This window comes from Martes martes, assembly GCF_963455335.1.
Source record: "Martes martes genome assembly, chromosome: 6".
NCBI lineage: Eukaryota > Metazoa > Chordata > Mammalia > Carnivora > Mustelidae > Martes > Martes martes.
The window spans coordinates 103,504,507-103,527,097 of record NC_137893.1 but is presented as its reverse complement, the minus strand read 5'-3'; the positions used below and the strand labels follow the sequence as shown (position 1 = coordinate 103,527,097).

Sequence of the window (22,591 nt, the reverse complement as noted above, 5' to 3'; positions counted from 1 at the left end):
GCTGGAAATATTTACAGAAGTGTTCAAACTGGAATAGATGAATTTTTCAGAAATACAAATGTATTTCCTAATAGTATAATAAAGATGACTATTCTTTTCCTAAAATATTAAGTATTCACACTTAGTTAAGCATGTAATAATAGTGATAGGGCTGGTGAAAAAGCAGGTGCCAGGGGAATTTATTAAAGATGAGCTATATTGGAAATCTGACTTGTGGGTACGAGATTTTAGACTCGGTATTGATATTAGTGTTCTCACAGACATTAAGATGGTCCATGGATATTGGTCCATTTCCATCCCAGTCAGTGAGCCATGGATCCTCCCACAGTGACAGCTGGGCAGCATGCAATTCTCTGTTTCCACCATAAGGTGAAGATTGGTTCTAGCAAAACTTGAAGCACAAGGGAGATCTTAAAAGATCTTTATCTGCTATAAAATTGTAAAGGGGCTTAATTGTGGTCTGTGATTCGTATTAATAACATTTTATGAATCTCATTGAAAGCTCCTTCTGTGTCATTGGGAAAGATTTAGTTTAAAAAAACAAACAGCTCTTTTCTTTGAGGGGCATTACTTGTCAGGCCATTGAAATCCAAAATCAGTGCTAAGGACAGCTACATTTTCTTAGACTTAGCAGGTTAATGGTTAAAACCAGCCTATTATTAATAATCCCAAAAAGATGCTAATTTCTCTACTTTAGAACTGATTAAGGAGACTTTTCAGTTGAATAAAACTTAAGGTTTTGTACTTTGTAAGTTATTTTTTTATAAGGGAAATGTTTCAAAGTAGCGTACCTTTTATTAACATGTAAGCAATTTCTAAGTGATGATTGAAAACGGAAATAATTCTTTTAATAAAGCAACATATTACTGTTAAAGTTTAATTTTCAAAGAGGCAAAATCATTACTGCCAGCCGAATATTATGGGAATCTGTGCCAAAGATTCTATTTAACTCATAAATTAATGAGGGGTGAGCAGTGATACTGTGATCAGTTCAGGGAGCATTTGAGAAGTAAAGGTATTTATAGGCAGTTTAACAAAGAAATGTCAAGGCAGCATAGAAACTGGTTAATTAGATAGAAACTGGTAAGTATCTAACAGGCCATCAATCTTTATGGCTATCTGTTCCACCAGACAGAAATTATTTGCATCTCTACTGGAGAAAATCCACAAGTTAGCAAGCAAAATCTAGGACCTTTAATGAAGAGTAAACAGTGAGCTGAGCCAAATTCGTCCCTAGATAGTCCTTGGGTAGCTTTTGCTTCTGTGTGATATTTGAAGTGTGCTGTTCATCTTTTTGCTTTTCTTCAAAGTTTTGAATAATTTTTCTGGCAACGAAATGCATAAATTCAAATGTATGTGGAGATACATTTATTTGACTATTCAAAATTATACATCATGTGTCTGCTTTTCAACCTAACGTAGGTTGAAAGTATAAATAAGAAATTTATCCTATCTTCAAGTAGTTCACGGCGTGAAAGGGAAATACAGACATCTTGGGATACATTTTGATAAACACAGTAAAAGAGATATGAATGAGTGATGGCCAGATTCTGAGGTGGGCCAGGCATTTCAGGTTTCAGTGATCGGGGAAATTCCTTAAAGGGATGACATGAGCTATCATGCATTGAAGAACAGATACAATATATCAAACTCCTGGAATCCAATAAAGAGAAAATAGACCTCCATCTCTCCTAACATACAGTTTCTGGTGCATTTCCTTCTGTCTTTATTTGTAGATGGAGAATTTTCTACCTATTATCACAGTGCATACAACCTTCCACCTGCTTGTTCTCTTGGATGTATGTTAAGCAGTTTTCTGTAGATTTGTTAAGCTTTAGGAGTTTGGATGTGGAAGGAAATAGAACAGTATGTTTCATAAATGGAGTTTCATAAAATGTGGGCTGCAAACCACCTGCATCAGAATTAGGAGACTTGTTTAAAAAGCATTTTCCTAAAAGCACTTGCCCATGAATACCTTGCCATGTCTTGCACCTGTAACTCCTGTGGATAGCCCGGCACATGATGCTACTCAAGCAGTTGCTTATTAAACTGAACTTGAGCAGCTAGTGTGGTAACAGATGGTTGTCTAGAGATGAGGGGTTAGAGATTACCAAAAATGTGCCAGTCAGTAAACCAAGGAGAAGAGGAAGCAAAAGTATCGAACAAAACCCCGTTGTGAGCGGGCAGTGATTTCTCAGTGTAACAACAATAAAATCAGTTCATAACATTAAGCAGAAGCAATGATTTTAAAAGACTTTGCCAAATGTTTTCTAACCTATGGAATACAATTAAACAATTACATTTATTGCTCCAAATAGCATATATCTCTCTATTAATAACTTCCAAATTGTTGGGGGAAATATAATTAAAAGCAAAATCTTCTCCCAATACAGAAATCCTTTCCACAAACATAGTACAGAAAAAACAAGCCAGGTCTATTATTGAACAGGCATTACACCAGAATGTGCTGCACACCACAGGCAATCCACTATAAGAATGCAAAAACAGAAAGAAATCTCCCCTTTTTATATAGCCAAATAGATACAACCCATCCCACATATGTTTCCAAGATAAACAATACATAGTCATGGAGTGAGAGGAATTGACAACACCGTTTGTCACTCATAGTTTATCCGAATTTTATCTGGCTACCGGGGTGACCATCCCTGTTGCCTAATTGGCTTTATCCAGAGGAAAAACAAACTTCTCATAAGGATAAAACAAAACATTCATAAGGATGAGTGTAGGTAGTTTTGCATCTTGGAGCAAGACACCCACCAAAGTTACAATCCTGCCTTCCCACAGAAACTGGGACACGGGGGTGTTCTCTCTCTTGATGTTTACATTTCACGGAGATGACTGCTGGGTCTTTGAGAAAGACATCCCTGGGTCAGAAGGCTGACAAAAGCCCTATTGGATCTTCAGAAGGATTTATACACATTTCAAAGAGAGGAGGAAGTATTTAGAATCACAAGTTTTCACAGTAAATACCCTGAGAAAAAGAGGGGAAGGAAATCCCTTATTTTCACCAGGAAGAAGCTACCTCTTATTTTTAATTTGTGTTTGTCCTTAATACCATAGAAGGTCAACACTGGGAGAAACACTGTGTGACCTTATAAGACAAAAGAAAAGGTAGAACCACTTTCTTCATCTAGGTGAGTTCCTATGGTTTGTAGTAAATGACCATAATACACTTTATATAAAATGAAATTTTCACTCAGTAAATGTTGAAATGAAGGTACCTTTCTCAGGAAAACTTTGTTAGTTATAATTTATTTACTCTCTGTCTCTACTGCACTAAAAACCATCATACATGAATTGCCGTAACTGTCATTTCACTGGAACAAAATAATACTTTTATTCTATTTTTAAAAGACACTGAAGGAAAAATTATTGTAAATGTAATTTTTTCAATGTTTTGCTCTTTTCACACTACAAATTACTTGATAATGGCCTGTGTTTATCAGGTATATTTCTTTTGCAAGGCCTTTATCTTACAGTTTTAGAACCACCAGTTTTTGTGGTGTTTATTTTTGGAGTTCTTGCCTTATACAGGTGTTTAAGGCTTATAAAGAGTATCTTCTAGTTTGGGGAATTGAATTATAAATCTCTGTAATTACTGGCAGGACTTCTTAGTAGACAGAGAAAACTGTATTTGCAAGTAGTATTTTTAAGTGCTAACTCCAGTTTCTGAGATGGAAACATATTTAAATGGGGAAACTATTCAAAATAGAGCAAAACTCAGCTCAGGCAGACTTTTTCACCTCATTAGCAACAGGTAGACACCAACCGGGCACTGTGTAACCCGGCCAGAAGGGAGCGACACGTATGGGACATACGATTCATTATATGGGAATTGTAGTCACTTTGGTTGGGGTAAATAAGGGTAGCAACTGTGGTTTAGGTTCCCTGTTACATGAAAAATTCACTTATAAGTTGACATACAAGGTATTATCCATGCAAAATATAATTTGATCAGTAGTCTAGAACTTGGTCTATGTTACCTTGCCTAGCAATGGTTATTACAGTAATATTAAATAAATGAAGGATGTACAGCTTCTATGAAACTCTACTAGTGTTCCTTTGAAAGAATGGTGGAAAGAGACTGAGATCTTAGACTTAGTTTCCTCACATCCACAACCAATAGCAGTTAGTGAGGAGGCATATTCTAAAATTCCATTGGCATCAACTCTGATCCCAAAGATGAGTCAGAACTGGGAAGTGATACATCCTGTGCCATCACATACTACTGGAAAATAGGAAAATGCCCTAATATACATGTTTGCATCAAAAGCCACGAGGTGTTTTTTTTAATGATTTTTATTTGTGTGGGCTCGTGTCAATCATACTTATTTTAAACAGAGATTCTATAAAAATCAAAATTCCCAAAGAAAGTATATCATGACATATATCATACTAAATAAACACTAAATAATTAAAATTCCTAGGGTTTACCTTGTTCTCTGTTCAGCACATTTTCTCTCTCTAAGCATGTAATATTTATGTAAACCAGCCTGTAGGGGAAACAAATGCAAAGTAGATACAATTTCTAAAGTAGGGATATTGAGCTGTGTTGATTAATTTAATGAACAAAAATTTACTGAACAGAGACCATGTTCAAGGCAGGGTGAAATAAAATGCTGGAAATAAGACATGAATGAGAGACAAGGAAGGTAAAGATAAATACTCCTGGAAAACGTATAGCAGAGTATTAAGTCCAATGAAAAAGTAGTTTTACGTGAGTTCAGGAGAGAGAATTGGAAATCAGGAAGGATATACAGAAGCTGTAAGTTCCTTCATTTAACCATAGATTAGTTTTATCTATGACTTATTTACTTCTTTCATGTTTGAATTTCTCCTTCGTGTCAGGCACTCTTCTAGTCACTGAGGTTACAGCAGGGAACAAGACAAAGCTATCGCTTTCATGAGATTTCCGTGTTACCTATGATGGACACAAGCCCTGGGAAAAGGATGGAATGTCAACGGGCGCGGGCGCGTGAAATGAATGTAGGCAGCAGGAGATCCCGAGGATCATGACGAGAATGTGTAAGAAAATAGGAAAGAGGAAGGAACAGATCTGGCGGCTGCACTATAAAGCACATACAGGAATTAGTGGAACGTGTGGTAGGAAGAAAAGTCAAAATACCATCCTGGAAATTATACCAAGATCAAAAGGAAAGTGGTATTGAAGGTTTTTGAAGAGAGGAACACTGTAACAGAATGTGCTTTGAGGATTCAATGTGTAGGGAAGTTAAAGAGGTGGGGCGAGAAGGACCCACGCCGGTTAGGAGATCATTTTTACAGTCCCAGTGAAAGGTAATAAAGTATCTGAAATCATGGAATAGATTTTGAGAAATATGGTATCTGACGCTTTAAAATGTAGTTATTTTTGTCTGAAAGATAGAACTCTATTTTCATTGGACTTCCAGGAACAGAATCAAAACGTAAAAATAGCGTGATCCCATTCCTTCTTCCCCGACCCAAAGGCAATAGAAGAAACCAAACCAAACCAAACAAAACCAAAAAAAAAGCTTAGATTTTTAAACGAGTATGAATGTTAGCGATGATTTAATTCTCATGGTCTTAAACAGAAGAGATTGCCATATTAACCACATTAAAGAAATTCAAACAAAGAGAATTAGGGGTTCATTCAATAAAAAGAAAGGTAAAAAAATAATAAATGATAATTGGGGACATTAACAATTATATTTTTAAGGGGCACCTGGGTAGCTCAGTAGTCTGTGGGATCCAGGTTGGTTGGCAGACAGGGCTCCGTTCTCAGCACGGAATCTGCTTGAGATTCTCTCTCCTTTGCCCCTCCCCAGCTCTCCAGTGCTGTCTCTGAAATAAATAAATCTTTTTAAAAATTATATTTTTAAACGGAATCCTGGGATTTTTTTAAATAAAAATGTAGTTGAAATATTTATACTTGAAATACTTCTCAAAAGAAATTAGTCCAAATAAGCTTTCCATGAGCATGTGGAAAAATAATGGCCTAACAACGTCTAATACGAAGATGCTTATCACTTCATGAAGGCATCAATAATAATGTGTATTTTTAAAGATATAGTTCACGTACCATAACCTAAATCTTTTTAAAGTGTAAATTCAGTGGTTTTTTAGTATATTGACAGTGGTGCAGCCAACACCACAAACTAACTCTAGAACATTTTTATCATTTTATCATTTCAAAAAGAATTGGTCGCTCACTCTCCCTCCAGACCCTGGCCAGTGCTGGTCTACTTTCAGTCTCTGTGGATTTGCTTATTCTGGATAGCTCCTAAAAATGGAGTCCCATCTGTGGCCTTTAGTGTCTGGCTTCTTTCACTTAGCCTAATATATCAAAGTTCATCTATGTTGCAGCACGTGTGAGTACTTCGCTCCTTTTTAGGGCTGAACAATATTCCCTCTGGTGAGTATGCTACATTTTGTTTATCCATTCATCAGTTGATGGCAGTTTGGGTGGTTTCCATTTTTCGGCTGTTATGAATAGTGCTGCAGTGAACACTTGTGCACAAGCTTTTGGGTGGATATATTTTCAATTCTCTGGGTATATACCCAGGAGTGGAGTTACCGGGTCATACAATAGCCATGTTTAACTCTTTGTGGAGCTGCCAGACAGTTTTCCAAAGCCACTGCACCATTTTCTATTCCCGCCAGCAACGCGTGAGGGTTCCAATTACTCCATCCTCTCGCCAGCACTTATTATCGTCCATCTGATGTGTGTGTTTTGTCAGCAGATGTAGAAGCCCTCTTATGCCGTGGCTCACTGGCGCCTTCTCCGCTTTTTTGACACACGGGACACAGCTACTCAGTCGGGACTAGGAAGCAGGCAGAATCTCTCCCCTCTTCACTGTGAAATTTGGGTCACACACGCAAAGGGAATATAGACTGTCATTATTCACAACAAGTTTTGAATGTGAACGTGTGCGTCTCATCGAATAATGAAAACACGTCTCGCACAGCCAGGATGCCAGGCCCTGTCAGCCTACACAGCGGTAACCAAATTTGCTCTTCAGTATGTATGTCACTCTAACACTGCATAAGTAATAGCTATTAGATTCACATGCTAAACCGGCGCTCTGACCTTGTTTTGTCAGAGGTGGCACCGCGAAGAACCTTAGCAGCTTTCAGATTGGGTGGCTAGGTAAACATTGCTTTCGGTTAAGATCCAGTGGGAAAGCAAGAAGGCAGCAATTTCCGATGTCACAGAAGCCAAGAACACATGGGGCGAGGTGCATTTTCTTTACACAGCTCAGGATATAAAGGACAGACATTCTTCATCTGCTAGTGCAAGGAGGAAGGAACAAAAATGGGTTAGCATTGTTTAAAGCTCATAAACTGCAACCATAAATCAGCAAATTAGCTAATGATGGCCTCTGGGTAGTGATACATGATGAAAAACAAATGAGGAAAGGTACTCGAGCATTGCACTTGGTAGCTGCTGAAAAAATTAAAGTTCTATCTTCATAAAAAAACTGTTTAAGGGTTGTTATAAAGGGTTGTGCCCTGGTAGCAGAACAATTACTGCTTCAAATGAATATGTTTTATAATAAATGCTACCCCATCAACTGTGCTTTTCAATGCTAACTCTTGTAAATGATTCATACTGTTCCCAGGAAGAGGCAAGTGTGGGGCTCATTTGGGAAGACGCAGTCAGTCCTGCCTCGGCAGAGTGCATGGAAATAATGAGTGTTTAACCCATACTACCAAGACCAGGGCCTTGTCACCAGGAAGGACCCAATAAATATTTATTAATGAGGTTGCTTGTAAAATCAGTGCCATTAATCTTTGTAAAACCAAATTAATCTTCTGGATCTTGTTTACTTTCTGTATCTATTTTGCTGCTTTATTTTAAATGTAATGATGAAATTTTAAGAAGCTGAATTCTGTAATATTACAAATATCGTCAGGAAGTATTTGCTGAATGTTCTCCACCTGTAAAGCACCTTTGTAGGAGAGGAGGAAAATGTAAAGACTTGGAGCCAGCCCTTAGAAGGGCTGACAGTCTAGTAACCATGCAAAACCATGCCTAGTACTATATTTTATTACCTATTTTCAGAGGACTTAAATGGCAGTAAGGGAGGGTAAGCTGTAAAGAAAGCTTAAATGGAGACTGGTAAGTTCCAGCTAGAGTTCATTAGATGCTTGCTTTTCCTTAAAATAAGGAAACTAACTTTTCTTTTCTTTTTTTCTTTTTTAAGATTTTATTTATTTATTTGACAGACAGATATCTCAAGTAGGGGGAGAGGCAGGCAGAGAGAGAGAGAGGAGGAGGAAGCAGGCTCCCCGCTGAGCAGAGAGCCCCATGCGGGGCTCGATCCCAGAATCCTGGGATCATGACCGAGCCAAAGGCAGAGGCTTTAACCCACTGAGACACCCAGGCACCCAGAAACTACCTTTTCTTTTGATTAGTACACGCAAAGCTCAAATGCCCTGAGATTTTAGGACCGTAAGTTGTTTTAAGGGCTATTCCAAGGCTACAAATTCAGATTTATTTTGATTAAAAATTTTAGCTGTCACGTTTATTTCCAGGATTTAATAAACTCATGTGAAACAGGTGGCCCCCAGTGGTTGCTGAGGTCTGTTGTTTGGGCTCCCGTGTCTTCGAGTGAGTTCATAAGGATACTTTACTGTGTTATCAGGGGATGAAAGGTGGGGAGGTTGGAGTTAGGGAGCTACTTTCTTTTCCCACAGAGCAGCAGGATGAGAATTACAGTTCTCCTCCATTCAAACCTCAGTTTAATGAGCTCAATCGGGATGCCGACATGGAGGACTTGCTACGGAATGCAGCCAGCACAGAAGTCACTGAATAGGCCCAGCGTCACCGTGTGCCGTCACATATGCCGGTTTGGATGAGCAGGGGACTTCTCCCCCTGTCTCAGAGGGCACCCATAGCTGTTATTATCTCTTTCATTGCCCAAACTGCTACGAGAAAGCCAGCTTAGCATTAGCTGTTTAGAAGCAGTTAGTATGATCTATTATCATCTCTTCTTCTCGTTGCAGAGAATTGTAACCTTCAAATTGTTCTTCTCTTACCTTTTTTTGTTTTTTGTTTTTTGTTTTTTGTTTGTTTTTAGCAAGCCCCGGTCCAAAGAACTAAACATAGCTTTAACTCTTATGTGTTACATCAGCTATTAAGAAAATATGCTATTATTAAAAGTACCGGGTTACGTGTTACCGTTGGAATATATGGACTGAGGTGTTGCAGGTAGCCAAACAAAATTATATTTAGGCTAACTACTTTTATAATGTCAAAAGTCATTATTTTTGATGATGTAAAAAAAAAAACCCCTTGCTACTAGTAGGACACGGGCAAACATATATTTTTAAATATATGCAACTTTAATATCATTTTTATTGTAAATCCTGGGGTTTTTTGTTCAAGTTTCTACCCATTTAAATTGAAAACATTGCAAAAGTCATTTGAAAGTTCTTGGAAAATGGCCCTTCCTTTTCACTCACACAATTTTTGTTTTTGTTTTTGTTTTCTTGCCCTCATAGTAATTGAGAACAAATATTGTTATATAAAGGTAAGAAAAAAGACTAGATAGATAATTTCACTGAGAAACATTTTGCTTAAAATTAAGGCACAGACATTATGTGAATATTCTCATTACAAAATAAACATTTGCTCCAACGGGAGAAGAAACGCATTGGTCATGAACTTCTACACTCCTTTTCTCCTCCATCTTTCTTTATCACCTGTTCTTACTTCCTTCTTTCTATACCCGTATGCTATTCGTGCCCCTCCTTTCAGGCAGTCTTTTTGTTTCTTTCTAGTCTAAGTGTCCAAACACCTGTGTCCCTGACCTTTCATCAACTTTCAATAACTTATTAACACGCCAGCTCTTCATTTTTACATTTTTGCTAACTTTCTTACTCTACAAGTCATTTCAATTTTACTATTTTAGGAAGACCAAAACCATAAAATTTTTGAAAAGGCTTAGAAAGTTTATTGACTTGTCCAGTCCCACAGAGAAAATAAGTAACCAACCTGGGATTTTAACCTAGCCACCATGGACCCTATACACTTGACCGTTGAGCACTTTCACCTCTTGGAGATTAGCCTTGTGTGCTACCCATTCACCCACCCTACCATCTCTTCAATCATGTATTCAGTCTTTCACAAATGTTTATTATTTAGTGGTTTTCTACTAGCTATGCCCTTGTTAGGAGCAGGCTATTCATTGCAAAACAACTAGGAACAGTCGTGAAGTAGGGTAGGGTGATAGAGAAATTACACAGTAAGAAGTTCATAACTATAAATTATACTCTAATTGGAGTAAGAAAAGTAGATATTGCCTTGAGACAGTATAAGTGACTACTTTAGACTGGAGGCTCAGAGAACCTTTGTTTTTACTGTGGAAAAGGCTTTACTATGAGATCTGGAGGGTGTGAATAATAAGTCAGTCGTAGCAAAGGGAACAACGTTCCATCTGAAGGAAGGGCATCGGAAAATCCCTCAGGTAAGCAAAGGGTTGGCCTATTAAAGGAAATCTAGAGTTACTGGAACACTGTAGGAGGTGGTGAGAAATGACTCTGGAGAGGGAGGCATGGCTAGATGAGTCACAACTTTTACTCATGTTGAATATTTTTTTAACCTTATGCAATAAGAAATCTTTGAACTTTTAAAGAAGAGAATGTACGTACATATTTAGATTTTTTTAAAGATCACCCAACTTCAGCATAGGAAGTGAAACACAGAAGTGAAGAAATAGGAACCAGTTATTAATCCATTATTTAGTCTCGAGTGAAAGATGATACTGTCTTGGCTTGCTGTGGTGATGATGGGGACCGAGAAATGTAGATGGGCTCAGGTATATTTCTATTTACAAACAATTCCGGAGTCTGGATAAATCACATCATCCTGGGCTTTATTTTTTTTTTTTAAGTTTTTATTTATTTATTTGAGAGAGAGAAAGAAAGTGCACCTGAAATAAAGGAGGGGGGAGGGGCAGAGAGAAAGACAGAATCTCAAGCGGACTCCTCACTAAGCTTGGAGCCCAACTCATGGCTCCATCTCACAGCCCTGAGGTCATGACCTGAGCCAAAATTGAGAGTCTGAAATCAAGAGTCAGACACCCAACAGACTGAGCCACTCAGGCGCCCCACAAATCTTCCTGGGCTTTAGTGTCTCCTTTATATCTTTCCTGGATTTTACACTGCATACGAGTTGAAGAAGGAAATAGAAATTAAGAAGTTTTGGTTTTTTAGAAGAGACAGTAAGATGCTTTCATTAATGTATTATGACAATGGTGTATGTAATTATTTTGAGGTAAATTAAAAATAGAAATATTTCCAAGATATATGAAATAATATTGAGAATAACATTCTTCGTTTATGAGAAGATTAGTGGTATGATATCCTTTCCTTAATTTTTTATTTTTGATTTAATCATTACTCAAATATATATGTAACTTAGGAACTGTTTTAGTTTGAACATCTCAGAAATCAAGACTTGCATAATAACTTTGACAACATAAGCTTCTTAAAACAAAGTTAGTCATGTATTTCCAAATTTTTACATCACAGCACTTGTAACCTATGTGGGGGAAGTATTCTGTGTCAACACTGAACTGAGACCATCTGTCATTAATTCCTTTGGAAAAATCCACATGCGGGCAGAAAGAATCTGATCAGTGTGCTTCTTTTGTGCCTTTCCCAAACCAGTTTTCCCTTTCCTTAGATCTAAAAAAAAAAAAAAAAAGTGTGTTGTGTTTAAATTCTCTCTGACTCATACTTGTACCAGAAGAGGATCTTTTTTTCATTATCTAGGACTCAGATATGTATTTCCCTCCTTGGCCAGCTGAAGGAGCAGCTCTTCATACTAGTCCTGCAGATGTCCAAGTTCTTCACCTCCATTTCTGGTTCCAATGCTCTAGGTTCCTGAGTTGCTGAATGAGGGTTGATCACAGAAATTGGTGAGGAAGAATGTTCCTAAACACTAGTCAGTGGTCTGTTGCAAGGTGTTAATTAGTTATTCCTCCCAGAAAAACAAGACAAAACAAAACAAGACAAAACAAAAACAAGGGACACCTGGGTGGCTCAGTCGTTAAGCTTCTGCCTTCGGCTCAGGTTATGATCTCAGGGTCCTGGGATCAAGTCCCGCATCGGACTCCTTGCTCAGCCAGAAGCCTGCTTCTCCCTCTCCCACTCCCCCTGCTTGTGTTCCCTCTCTGACTGTGTCTCGCTCTGTCAAATAAATTAAAAACAAAACAACAACAACAAAAAGAAACAACAACCCACAAGTGGTATTGGAAACTCCGTTTCCATATCCTCCTGCTGCAGTTGGTCTTTTGAACCTTGTAAGTTTTGAATCAGGAGCCATCCTTACTGATGTAATCATTACTGATGTAATCATTCCTTATCTCTTCCCACCAATCATATAATTGTTACATTGAAGAGAAGAAAAAAGAGGACAGGAATATTCATTCTAAAGTAAATGTCTGAATGTTCCTGACTTACTCAAAAGCTGGCTGTTTTTTTATTTCACTGTCATGAATCCACTGTTTGATTGCGACCTCTGCCAAAATAGTCAGTGTCTCATGTCTAGCCATTGGTGCCGAAGGAAGGGATTATCTCCAGAGTAAAATGTTTGGTGATGACAGTTGCAGAAAAGCATGCAGGATCCTGTGTTAAAACTATATCCCACATATTCCCATTATTTCAGTAGTTTCTAAAATGTGGAACAATAACGTACACTTTGTGACACTCAAATACTAATGCTTTGTCTTGAGTGAGTGATAGGACAAAACACGTGCTGATTTGTGAATTATATTTTCTTGTTGCTTTTTAAAAAGTTATAGTTAGCATTAGCATATCTACTTGGGTATGCAAGTTTTAAAAATAGGAAATTTGCCTTACGTGGAGTCTGTGCACAAGGGAAATCTGAGGATGTGTACGGAATACATGAACAAAGCTTCCTGCATTTAAGGTTAATCCAGAATGGCACTCTACATTTAGTTTATTTACTATACCTTATTACACATTTAAGATCTTTTTTAAAAAAGTCCTTATATCCCTGATCTAGAAGGACTGCGTCATGGATGAAGGAATTCTGCTCTACTGCTCAATAGATAAATTCTTGAACTTCAAATAACTTGTTTTCTTATATATAAATGTTTTTAAAAATAGCATTCTGTCTGCATATTAATGGGGGGGAAAAAGGATTTTAAGTCTCTTGTCAACACCAACTAATTAAAGTGTAAATACTTGAGTGTCCCAAGAGTCATGGTGATTATATGTTGCTTAACCTTCACTGCTATTAGTCTGTTGTCTGCATGCCTATATATGTGCATATTTCATCTTGAATTTCTATCTAATAGGTTTAACACCATAGGTGTAACACTATCTAATAAGTGTAACACTATATATAGCCACAGCATCATTACTTTTAGCCACTTGACACTTCATCCTTACTAAATAATTGAAGAGAGGTCATAGACATCCATTTTATTTCTCTAGTTAGTTATAGCACTGATGTCTGAATACAAATTAGATTCATCTGTTGCAAATAACACAAGACAGTCACAGGATTTTTCATGCTGCAGGCACATTTTTCTTATTTATTGGAAGCATTAAAAATGTGTCCCACCTAATTTTATCTGAGTAGATAGATAATAAAACATGAAAAATTTCATAAAGTAAAAAAAAAAAAAAGGCAGACTGCTTGATCTTCCTGTCATTTGTCAGCTTTTCAGATTCATCCAATGATACATGTGTCTTTTATATGGAAAAATTATGAAACTTGCCGTATGTGGAGTCTATGTATAAAGGAAAATCTAGAATATATGGGATACATGAATAAGATTTTTGCCTTCACTACCAAAACTGCCACACAGGGAGAAGAGGGTCCCAGAGTAGCTTGAATAACCACTTTGTGTCAAACAAAATGGTGGCAAAGAAGCGATCATGCTAGTTGATATTATTGATCAGACACATAAATGCCCTACACAGTTCTTGTTCCATGTGGTAGATAGATAGTAAAAAGGAAACCTAGACTGAGAATCAGAAGACATTATTACTATTTCAGCTCCAGTCCTCCTGAGTTGGGTGACTTGTGTGTAACACTTAAACCTTCATGAACCTCAGGATTATGACTTAAAATCTAAGGAGTGCAGTTTAATGTAGATAGTTTATTTAATTGCTCACAGTGTTTGTCAGTCCTGGGAAACTTTCCCAAGCTTAAAAATAATAAACAACGTATTCTCAATACGTGCGTGGAAGGCTGAGGAAATAAATAATGGTCATTAGATTTCAAAGTGGATTCATTCATTCATAAGGCTGCAGCATATTCTTCATTTTCTTAGTATCTTAACTGTTGCAATTGGAGTTTGTCTTAGAAGTGTTGCATGTGTTACATGCAGTGACGACGTAGTACATTTATGTCTGTATTTTTGGAATCCAGAAATGATCTCAATACCATATGCTTTTATTGTAGAAAAGTAAACCAAAAATTTTTTCAAGGGCTTGGGAAAACATCACATACATTCTATGTTAAAAATAGTAAGTCCTTGTCTTTCTACAGTACCCTGTTCTGTTCAAAGCTTTTTCATATTCATTATCTCAGTAGATCCTGGCAGTGGCAGTGTGAGATGGCTCTAGCTGATGGCACTATCTCTGTGCCACGGGAGAGAGAAATGCAACACTATGATTAATGAGCTGTGTCTGAGGTTCACACACAACTGATTAGTAAGGGACCCTTGACACTGACTCAATGATTTTTCTTACACCTCACTGCTACTGCAATTAAAGCACATTAATAAGAAATATTTAAGAGAATGACTGTGTAGGCATAAGAAGAGTGTTTTTAAGGAACTTTCTGCAAAGGAAACAGTCTGCAGTTGTCACCTCCATCTGCGGGAGTCAGAACGTCAGCGGTAGATGTTGGCTGCATCTCTACAGACTTCAAAGCTCCAAAATTCAAATGATGAACCTCAGCTCTTCTCACTTTCCTAATCAAATTGGCAAATTAAAAAATCTGACAAGAGTAAAATCTGCGATAGGGAAGGCATCATTCTGGCAGGAAAGAATTCCGGGGAAACACTGATAAACGTACTTCTCATCCCTTTGCTTTGCTCAGTGTGGGTGCTTAATGTTTGGAAAAAAGTAAGGAAGAAAGAGAGAGTAAGAGATGAAGGAAGGAAGAGGGAAAGGAGGAGGAAATGAATTAAATAGCATTCCTATCAACAATTCATATATTTATTATTTTAAAAATTTACAATGGCAAGTTTTAATAAATCTTATGGTAAATATGACTCCAATTTATAACTAAACATAAAATGGAACTGTATTTTCCTATTGAATTATCCTTTTAAACATAAAAGACACCTACGCATTAAGATTTAACCAACGTGACTTATTTTCTATATACTCTTCCTAATGAGAATTGGATGGTAAACTCTACCAACAATGAGAAGGCAAGCAAGTCTCTACCTTATGATTCTCAGCTGCTAAACATGATGGCACAGTGACATCTTTGCATTTGCTTCTAGAGTAATGCACATAAAAAGTGTAACTACAATAGATGCCCTTAAACCAAAAGGAATTAACTTTTGAGAATATTCTTTACTATAATTATGATAAAGAAAATTAAAACAGAATCAGAACTACCAAAGGTGAAAAAACTCATCCTCTCTGCTGTTAATTAGTTTTATGATGCTAAATGATTACATTTACATGTTCACTTCATTATGAAGTTTCATTGCATCTTATATTTCATATGCTGATTAAACACATATTTTTGTTTTTAAATAACAATACTGAGAAAACTTTTGCGTTCCAAAAATGAAGAAAATACACTTGGCCACACAAAATGGTTCTCATTATATGATTCACTCTGTCTTAAGAGCTCTTCTTCCTTTTCATGCTATTAATGCTTAGTAATATGTACAGAAATTGTATGAATGGTTAAATAAAAGTAAAATAGAAATACTCCTGAGGCTAATGGAAATACAGGTGAAGTCTTGTTTGCATGGAAAATGAAAATAAAATGATTTTCCATTTAGAAAATCCACCCATCTATATAGATCAAGTCATCACTATTTATCAGATGTTTGTCCATTTCTATGTTATGTCTGTGTGTAGACTTCAGCCAATCTCTGGTTGTAACAGTCATTTAAAAAAGGTTCAAATGAAGGGTAGAGGGCAACAGGGAGGTGGAGAGACAGAAAAAATGGCCAGAGGAAATGAGGAAGGGAGGAAAAGAGAGATAGAAAGGGGAGAGAGACAGAGTTTTTCTTTTTTCTTTCTTTTTTCTTTCTTAATTTTAAAGAAATTGAGAGTTGCTCAGGGATATTATGTTCTTTCAATAGGTTTTCTCAAAAAGTCCCAGAAATATATTTTGCTGGAGAGAAACTGGGCACAAGTTCAGTGTAACCGTAGTATTTTTCACACCAAAATGTCTGGAGCAGCACTTGCCCTTGGAAGAGCTTTTCAAGTCATTAAAGCCTGTCTTGTCCAACTACCTCGAATGATGAATGATGGAGAACTATATGCTGGGGTTTCATTTAATTTGTATCTGGAAGGAATGTTATAGCTCACGACCAAATGTCTTCCAAATAAACACCTTGTTGATTGATGTGACGCATCATAAGACAGAAGGTTTTTTGAATTGGGAATATATGATAGGAGCTGAACATATGGTTTTATAAAGGAAAAGAAACTCTTCCAGAATGTGTGAATGAAATAGCATTTTCAAAGCTATTTCAAAAATATTATATTTTAGCGATGTTAGCAATTGCCTGGCCTAGAATTTAATCAACAGCAAAGCTTTGAAAACACTCCAGGACAAAGAACGTAGGTAATGTGAAAAATGTCACTTAGGCAAGAAAGCATTGCTAATAAATTGTGATTCTGTGCTATAGGAGTCATTCATACCAATGTCAATAATAGCTCCACAAACTGTAATTTCATAGATACTGAGATATCTAAACAGCCTGCCTCTTTTGTCTTTTAAGTTCTATTCTGGGAAACCCTTGAAATAATTAAAAAGAGGTGGTGCTTTTTAGGAAAGTTGTAACCAAAAGAAGTTGTCAAATCATGACTCGTGTGTATCAGTCTGCTCTAGTTATAATTTATTAAGATATTTACAAAATTTACTTTCAACTTATTATTTGCATAAATTACATATGTCTGCTCTAGTTATAATTTATTAAGATATTTATAAAATTTACTTTCAACTTATTATTTGTTAAGATTAAATTAGTATTAATTTCAATTTACTATTTTAAACATAAAAATATGAAACCTAAGTCTGATCTTCAGCAACATTTAGGAATTACATTCTTTGCTATGACTTAAAACAAAAATAGTTCCGATTCAATCATACAAACCCATTTAGACACAAAGGGCTTTGAGACTCCCATCCCACAGGTCTTTTAGATTCCAAATACACCAAGCGTCAGCAGCAGCCAGATGATGACTGGATACCATCATCTATCTTTGTCCTTCTGGACCATTCTTAAGTAGTTTGGTTATTATCAGCTGCCCTAATCCCTTACAGCGTGCTAGTTGCTGAACATGATACTTAATGGCTTAAAACAGGCTCTTAACAAATGTTTCCTCATGTGCTTCTCTTAGCAATCCTTTGAGAGAAGTATTCTAGTAATCTGGTTTGAGGAAAACAAAACCAGGGCTATCCCAAGGCAAAAATGGCAGCTGAATTCAGTTTTCTTGCTGTCAGTTTGCAGCCTTTATTTACTTTATTATATTATTAACACTTTCAAAGCTAGTTGAGGATTTGACACACACACACACACACACACACACACACATACACAAAGAGGGAAGAGACTTTTAAATTAGAAGGTATGAAAGCCATACTCCAAATCGTAATTCATAATTTAAGTAGCCTTTTTTCTAAGGCCAGGCTTGAGTGAAATAGCCATTCATTATACTTTTTTATCCATTCATTATAATATTTAGAAATAACTTAGAACATTTACTACTTTTCCATTTTATTAGTATACAAATATATTCACTTCATATAATGACTTATTATCCCTAATTATGCTTATGGTATGTTTATTATGATTAAGATTGCCCTTGGAAATTGTTACGGAAAATTATTGTGTAATCAAGTTATTTCTTAAGTTATTCTTTACTGGCATATTTTGAATAGCTAGATAATTTCATCTGTGTTTGCCAATAAGGAATTTTTAAAAAATATGTTATCTCTATAAGATTTAAGATATTTGAGAAATTCCAGATAAATCTATTGACCATATTATGTGCATTTAATGTGCACTGGACATATAAATTATGTTCTTAAAAATACTGGAAGCTTCCCTCCGCCACCCAAAAAAAAAAATACAGGACGCTTCCAACCTTTGAGTTATACTATAAGGTTTCTTATGTTAATCAGTTGCTTGGAATTCTTCTCTGGAAAAAAATATTATAAATCTTAACTATGATCTCAAGACATCCTTCAAAAGTTCCTTTTAATCATAGAATACATGAAGGAAACAAATGGTAGGAATATTTGGTAGAAACCTATAATATTTTATAAATTAAAATTAAGGGTATTGTTGCTATGAACGTTGGGGTGCATATGGCCCTTCTTTTCACTATATAACAGAGAAATGATTGAATAAATTGAAGTTACCACAAAAGTCAATCAATCAATCAAAGGGTACTTTATAAATCCTAGTGTACACAAACACACATTTGTCCTTTTGTCTTCAGAAATTGTGTAGTTGGTGACACATTAAGTGTAAATAGATATGTTACTTTTTTATTATTTGAATTTTTTTATAGTATAATGTAATAGGATATTAATAACAAGTGAGCCATTTGATAATCTTCTGGAATTTAAACAGCAAAAAGATATGGCTGGAGGTTCTTTAGGCTAAGAATTCCTTTGGTATAGAAACTACGGAACAAGTCATACAAAGGCTTAAGGAGCCTTAATGCTAATAACAGAGATTTACCAGATTTACAAAGAAGGAAATCACTGAGCCTCTGACCTGTCATTGTATTCAGTGCACTTTTAAGTATGGCAAGAAAAAAAGTATCTGATCTAACTATATCTTTTCTCAAATTGTCAGATGTAAATTTTCCACATTCTAACATCCCTGAAAAAGAGGTACATCTTAGAGTCAAGAATTTAGTTGGGGTGGGGCGCCTGGGTGGCTCAGTGGGTTAAGCCGCTGCCTTCGGCTCGGGTCATGATCTCAGGGTCCTGGGATCGAGTCCCATATCGGGCTCTCTGCTCAGCGGGGAGCCTGCTTCCCTCTCTCTCTCTCTTTGCCTGCCTATCTGCCTACTTGTGATCTCTCTCTGTCAAATAAATAAATAAATAAATCTTTAAAAAAAAAAAAAAAAAAAAGAATTTAGTTGGGAGCATTTTATCCTTCCTTAGTGGTATATGAAATGATGGCCTATCTTATAACCATCTTAGATTTGATGAAATAAAGTGTTATCAAATCTCCAACTTATACACAACTCTCATATTTTTGAAATTGTATTATCATGACTAGTAATAAGCCTTTAGAGTATATTACTACCCATAAGCATGCATATATTTATTTCAACTTCTCCTTTACCCTTGGCTCAGAGGTAGAATGGCGGGCTAGCTTTAATTGGGACCTAGGCCATGACATCAAACCTACACTGGGAAGCCAGGGATACAGCTGCCAAGTTAAAGCAGACAGACTAATGAGAAGAGGTTGGACTGCCAGCTTCTTTGTCAATGAGAAAAGAAAGGAAGAGGAATCAAAAGCTTCAAAAAATAAATTCTGTACAGGATGTAGAAATGCAGAATTCAAGAATAAATGGAGATTTCAACATCCATCTCTCTCCATCACTTTAGGGAAAATTGCAGATAGGCTGCCAAAATTTTCTATCTCTCACCAGTTATCCCTTCCAATTTCTTTTCATAGACAGTGACTTTGGAAAGGATAAATTTGGAGAAGGCTTATCTAGGTATTAGAGAAGATCTGTAACAATAACTCCCGAATTTACAGCTCTTAATGCATCATTCCTGCACTTCCCTCTGGACTTGCCCTAAACTGGAAAAGACAACACTAACCACTCAAAAGCTGACTAAGCTGAGGTGAATCCACATTGGCTCCACCCCCATCAGTATGCCCTTGACTTTCTTATATTATCTACTTCAAAAATTTAATTAGAGAGGACATGGAAAGTGTGGATTCACATTGCAAAAACCCCATATTTCTTTTCTTTCAAGCTTCTCAAGATGTTATATGTACAGCAAAAACTTGTCTATTTTTTTCAACTTCTTTCAAAATAGATTCAGAATAGTAAGATCCCAGTTGGGCCCATCTAGTCACGCACCTCTGTTCTTTCACTCTAGCTGAACTCTCTTAAGTCCCAGATGGTGGGTCCAATCTTTGCCCTTACTGCACTCAAGATTGAATATCATGTATGACTCCCATTTTAAATTGATGCATTGTTGTTGACTCTCATGAAAATGATTCAGTACATGAGTTTATAGAGATTATTTTGTACTTTACTTCTGGCCTTGCTTACAATGAAACTATGTTTCCCACTATGCTTAATAGATCTATAGATACATTTTTTAATAAATATGATTACTGTATTCTTTTATTAGATCCTTTTGATTTCTAAGCTGCTTGGTTTATCTTTCCCTGACACATTTTATTTACTTCTACTTACGCAAAGTCAATAAAAAAGAGAACTACTTAGGATCCTCAGTCTCAGCTACACACACACATACACACACACACACACACATGCACACGATCTCAATAGCATTCTCTCTCTTCTCTCGGTGTTATATGAGTGTTAATTTAAAAGGGAATAGAGAATAGCCCTATAGACCAGTCTGGAGTCAAAGACTTAATTTTTCAACAGTTTACTTGCAGTTAATGGTTTCCAGGATGTATATTAATAATCCTAACCCCTTACATACTAACAAATATAAATGTTTTCAAATGCTTTCAGTTACAACCCAAGGTTCATTCATTTATTTGGAAGACATTCATGGAGTGTCACTTACATGCCAGATATACAGTGGTGTACAAATACAAATTAAAATCATAAGGACAAATGTAGGATAGGAAAAACATACAGAGATAAATAAAAGATTGCAGCTGACCTCAAGGGTCTGTCATAGGTGGGCAAGGATGATCAGTGTGATAAATACTGTAACAGAGCTACAAGGAAGTGCAGGTGAGGAACAGAGCAGAATGGAGGACAAACGAAAATGTAGAAATAGTTACCTCCCGGCTGCCTGGGGCATACAGACAAGATGCACAGAAGAGAGGACCTTTGAGCTAAGATGGAGGATGAATAATACTTGTAGTGACTTAATCATGTTATGATGAGCTCTTGATATTTTATCAAATGCTAGGTTAACATCGAAATGGAAGAAAATAGATAACAATGAACCATACAAAGAATAATTAAAAGGCATTTACAAATCCCCACCCCCCACCCCCACACTCAGCCTGTAACCCTTTTTGCTAATCTGAACCTAACATTCAGGTGTTAACCCTGAAGTCACCTCCTCACAGAAATGGTAGTTGACACACAGATCTAGATCTGGTGCTCTCTTTATAGTCTCTTAAGACACCCCACACTTTTCCTTCACAGCCTTTATCCAAATTTGTAATTATATGCTGTCTGTGTGTTTATCTGAGCCCTGCTTCCTCATTAGATGCAGGGTCAAATGGCCAAACTGGATCCCTGAATCGAAGATCATATCCAGCCTTAAGGATACAGGCACTCCTGATGCTCTGGCAAAGGACAGAGTTCTGGGCCATCAGAAACTTCTTCCGGGTCCTTCTTCACAAATCAGACTTGTCCCAGAATAATCAGTGATGTCTCTAGGTGGGTCCTCAGGATTACCTTACAGAATAGGGAGCATTTAAATTAGGCAATATTTCCATTTTATATCAGCTGTGAACTGAATTGTGTCCCCTCAAAATTCATTTAATGAAGCCCTAGCCCTGAGTGGGATGGTATTTAGAGATTGGGTCTTTGGGAGTTAATTAGGTTTAGATGAAGTCCTAAGTGTGGGCTCCTCATGACGGGATTAGTGCCTTCTAAGTGGAGAAACCAGAGAGCCTGCTCTCTCTGCTGTGTGAGGACACAGTGAGAAGGCACCATCCTCAGGGAACTCTTACCGTGCTGGCGCCCTGATCTTGAACCCGCAGCCTCCAGAACTGTGAGAAAATATGTTTCTGTTGTTTAAGCCACCCAGTTCATGGTGTTTTGTTATAGCAGCCTGAGCAGATTAGACAATATCCGAGAGATCTGTCTAAGTTATGTGCATTCTCCAGGGACCCATGCCTCATAAATCCATAGATTCTGGATTTATTGACCATATATGGAATTTTTTAACCAGGGTCATCCTACCTAGCTCTTTCAATAGAGAAAGATCCCATCCTCCTAGCAGGTGCGACGTGTCTTACTCGATCTGGTAGATCAAGAAAACAAATCGGGTTTTCTGTCTTCTTTTCTCCTCCGGAGCAACACCCATACTCCCACTTCCACAAAGGGGGTGAAGGGATCGCAGGCACGGTGCTGTAACACCTCCGTGCCACATGGGAACTTGAGGACAGGGGCTCTGCCTGTTTTGTTCACCACTGTTTATCTAGCACTT

The 22,591-nt window shown here is 36.9% G+C and overlaps 1 protein-coding gene and 1 pseudogene across 3 annotated transcripts in view; both read left to right on the top strand.

Annotated features, from left to right (window-relative positions):
• Positions 1–22,591, top strand: part of KHDRBS2 (KH RNA binding domain containing, signal transduction associated 2) — a 482,992-nt gene that overhangs the window by 326,109 nt on the left and 134,292 nt on the right. The gene's annotated exons all lie outside the window — the stretch shown is intronic.
• The window catches only part of LOC308345112 (actin-related protein 2/3 complex subunit 2-like), an 86,076-nt pseudogene continuing 84,595 nt past the window's right edge, over positions 21,111–22,591 (top strand). Inside the window, exon 1 of the transcript in view lies at positions 21,111–21,156. The product of the transcript in view is annotated as an actin-related protein 2/3 complex subunit 2-like (transcript). The remainder of the gene's footprint in view (positions 21,157–22,591) is intronic.